This window comes from Argentina anserina, chromosome 5 (genome assembly GCF_933775445.1).
Source record: "Argentina anserina chromosome 5, drPotAnse1.1, whole genome shotgun sequence".
NCBI classification, from domain to species: Eukaryota; Viridiplantae; Streptophyta; class Magnoliopsida; order Rosales; family Rosaceae; genus Argentina; species Argentina anserina.
Window position 1 is genome coordinate 27,576,094 of NC_065876.1, and position 4,840 is coordinate 27,580,933.

The following is a 4,840-nucleotide window of genomic DNA, read 5'->3' on the forward strand; positions in this document are numbered from 1 at the left end:
GAATCGATCATCATCATCATACAACACGTCGTACACATTTATATTAATGTCATCCTCAGAAGAACTAATCTTAACGAAAGTATGATGATGATGACGGGTAGAGGTAAGTGTAGGTTTGCTGGATCGGAGAAAATTAAGATCGATGTGTCCCATGATAAACCAGAGTTATCAACGACAACAACAAACCCAGTAGCAAGAAAGTTTCGTCTCAATACTACTCCTAGTTCAATTAGGATTAGTTAATATCCTAGAATATCTCTATATCCGATAGAGATCTTGTGAGCTGTAGCTTGATTTATGATAGTAATCAACTAATCATGTAGAACACTGATGTTTATCAGATGTGCTTGTAACCATTATATATAGAACACTCACAAGGCTAAATCATTCAAGCCTTGACATTCTCAAATTATCTTCTGATCTTTCATGGTATCGAGAGCTACAGTCTAAAGACTTTTTTTTTTCGATCCGCTTCCATGGCTTACAATCTCCCTCCACCACCTCCTCAAAACCACTCTCTCCCTCCACCCCCTGAACCAAAACCTGATGTTGGTGTCCTTATTCCAGTTGCTCCTCGATCCATACCCTCCGAGCCCATTGCACCCACCGTTTCTCACTTTCTTTCCATTAAATTGGATTGTACCAATTATCCATTATGGCTAGCTTAGATTCAGCCTCTCATCCGCATTCATCGACTCATGGGACATGTTGATGGCACTCTTAGTTGTCCTCCTTGCTTTCGAAGTGATGTTGAAGGCAATCTCACCACTGAAATCAATCTGGAGTATGAACAGTGGATTGATAATGATCAAATGATCCTTGGATGGATCAACAATTCTCTGACCCCAGCTGTCCTTGCAACGGTGTCTCATTCCACCAGCTCTGCGTTCACTTGGAGAACTCTAGCCCGTCGTTTTGCATCTCAATCTCAAAACCGAATTCTTCAACTGTGTGGGGAACTTCTTCGAACTATGAGGGGTAATATGTCCATCTCTGAATTTCTTGATCGTATTAACTCGATTGCGGATAATATTGCTCTTGCTGGTAATCCTATGAATGTTGACCCCCTCTATGAAAATACCGTGAGCTCTGCTCAAGCGAGGGATACTCCAATTACATATGATTCACTTGAGGATCTACTCCTCTCTATTGAGCAACGTATACAAGATCATCAACAAGCTACTCTAGATGTGACCTCACTCTCAACAGCATTCCAAGCCATGCATATCTCTAACAGAGGACGCAGCCGTGGTCGTGGTCTTGCCTCGCAATCGACTGCACGTCCTTTTTCTAATCAGTCTGGGAGAGGACAAATTCCTGCTCAAGACCGAGGAGGTTCTGTGCTTGGACCTGCTCCTGCTTCAAATAACATCAATAATGCCTCCTCACGGCTAACCTGTCAGATTTACAACCGAGTTGGTCACATTGCCTTTGACTGTTTCAACCATCTCAGCTTATCCTATGAAGACAGTGTACCAACAAGCAGACTCAGAGCTATGGGTGCTTCTACATCAACTCCAGCAGAACCAACATGGCTCCTTGACCCCGGTGCCAATATTCATATCACCCATGACGTGGGCAATTTGCAAAATCTGAGGGAGTATCAAGGCAATGACAGAGTTGGAGGGATATGTAATCATCTTTCTATAGCTCACGTCGGTTCAAATTCTCTCTCTACTCCTCATAATCAGTTTAAAATTTCCAATATCTTACACTGTCCAGATGCTACTACCAATCTTTTTTTTATTCATTGCTTTACAAATGATAACAATTGCTATATGTTAATCTATCCTAATTTCTTTTTTTATCAAGGACATTCAGACGGGGAAGATCCTCTTTAGAGGACCTAGTGAAAATTGCCTCTATCCTCTGCGTCTTCTTCAAGATCATACTTATAGTCATCAGTTTTTAACTTTCATAGGTGCAAAGGTGTTTGCTCAAATCTGGCATTCCAGACGACCACACCTCTTCTAGGACATTGTCTCAAGTTTTATCAAATAAGGTCGTGCCTCTTGCCGGTAGTAAATCTATTTCGTTTTGTGGTTCCTGCCCTTTAGGCAAGATCACTAAGTTTCCTTTTGTACTTTCCAATTCCATAGCAAGTAAACCATTAGAGTTGATTCACTCTGATGTATGGTCGTGTTCAACATATTCTACTCAAGGTTTTTGTTATTATGTTCTCTTCGTGGATGACTATTCTCGTTACTCTTGGATATTTCCTCTCAAACATAAAAGTGATACCCTTCAAACATTTATTAAATTTCATCTCTGTGTTGAGAAACAATTTTCTTATCACATCAAACAATTTCAAATTGATGAAGGTGGTGAATATACTTCAAATGCTTTTAAAATCTATCTTGCCAAGCACGGCATCCATCATCGATTTGCTTGCCCTAAACATCCTGAACAAAATGGCTTGGCAGAGCGCAAACATCGTCACATTGTGGACACCGCGCTCACACTTGTCATACATGCTAAGATGCCCTCCACTTATTGGGTTGAAGCTTGCAATGCCGCCACTTATATCATCAATCGCTTACCTTAACCACTTCTTAACAATAGTACTCCCAATGCTTACTTATTCAATAAGGAACCAAACTACAGCTTCTTACGAACCTTTGGCTACACGTGCTATCCATACTTGCGTCCTTATACTAAATCCAAACTTCAACCTCGTTCTAAACAGCGTGTGTTCCTAGGGTACTCTCTCAATCACCACGGTTATCGCTATCTTGACCTTGAGAATCACAAATTTTACCTATCTCATCATGTTATATTTGATGAAACCACATTTCCCTTCCACAAGGCCATTCCCACAAGTCAAGTTCGTTCCTACTACTGATCAAGTTGCTGACATTTTTACGAAAGGGTTGTCTTCAACTCGTTTTCATTTCTTGGTTACCAAGCTTCATGTCCTTCGAAGGCCACTCCGCTTGCGGGAGAGTGATAAACCAGAGTTATTAATGACAACAACAAACCAGTAGTAAGAAAGTTTCATCTCAATACTACTCCTAGTTCAGTTAGGATTAGTTAATATCCTAGAATATTTCTATATCCGATAGAGATCTTGTTTGCTGTAGCTTGATCTATGATAGTAATCATGTAGAACACTATGCTTATCAGATGTGCTTGTAACCATTATATATAGAACACTTGCAAGGCTAAATTATTCAAGCCTTGACATTCTCAAATTATCTTCTGATCTTTCATCACACTGTGCAGCTCTGTTGGTTGAAGTCGACAAAGACGTACCCGTAGACACGACTGGATTTGTAGGTTATCTACGATACGTCTTATAACTAAATCGTTCATGCTGGTTTCAAAATGTAACTGAATCATGCATCAACGGTATTTATATAGCCACTGTTATAGTTTTGGAGATCTGCTAACTTTATGGAGTTCTCCGTCCTAGAAACTATACCATTTTACCAAAGAGAACGACTACAGCTTAATTACATAAGGAAGAACTTATCTTCCAATTTTAATTAGCTACCCTCATCTTTTAATGACCAACCGTCGATTCGGAACATGGAAATAGATAGATTGATGATCTAAACCTTTTTAGGTGGGAAAAAAAATTAAGATCGATCAATTTAATTAGTAGGGACGAGTTTCCAACATACGTGAAGGGCGTGGAATTTATATATTCGATTGATTGATAATATATTAAACACACAACACACCTAGCAAACAATAATACACACACCTATACAAGCTTAATTAGCTACCACATCATAGAAGTAACTCGCTTCTTTCTTTCTCTATCTCGTCGAATTGAGTTAGGTTAAGTTCTTTTGCTTAATGATAGGAGCATTTTGTGCGACGTTCTTAACATGTTTTTACCTCAATTTGTACTTTGCTTAGCCCTTATTATTTTACTATTGAGTCATTGAGTCGTAGTAAGAGTCTTGTGCGGTATTGGATGTATTTTTTTGCTTACATGAGTTAAAAACGCATAATTGGTCTAGAGTCCTAGTTTGACTAGGAATCCTTGTTAGGTTTTGAAACTAATTATCTCTTACTTATGATTTTATTTTCTTATTTTCAGATTGGATTGAAGAGATAATTAAAAAAAAAAGATGGAGCCAAGTCATGCAACAATTAAATAGAAGATGATCATTAAAGGCATAAAACATGGCATGTTTTAGGGAATAAAACATGGCATGTTTTAGGGAATAAAACATGGCATGTTTTAGGGATTAAAGCATGTCATGTTTTAGGGAATACAACTTTCCATGTTTTAGGGATTAAAGCATGACATTATTATAGGAAGAAAGAAGCAATTTTAAACCCTCCATCTTTCCTCTATATATACATGGTTTCACCTCTCAAATATCATCACTTCTCATTTGCATTCAAGAGCCAAACCTCTACCAAAATACTACCTCAAACATCCTTTACCAAAACAGCAAGCCATTCTCCCCATATACAAATTCCATCTCCACCGAAATCACCATTGAAGACACACCTCCAAGGTTCCTACAACGTGTGATTTTCGCAACTCTTCCCCACGGGTTTGTTCGTTTTTGATTTTTTACAATACTTTGTCTATGAAGATTGTAGTATGATGTTTGTGTGGGATTATTGTTTTGTATTAAGAATCGAAATTTTCAGATTGTTGTATTGGATTTTTGGTTCTTTACCAAATTAATGGTTTCCTATAATTAATGAGTTTGTATTTCTATTGTTGTGTTCCAATCATCTTTCTCATACTTTTAGATAATTTTCAGATATGTGCATATGAATTTAGTGCTTGGATGTAGTCCCTAAGATTGTGTTTGAGTGCTAGATTCATCAACCATATTGACACAAATCGAATCATGCCCTAAGTAGGTTCGGT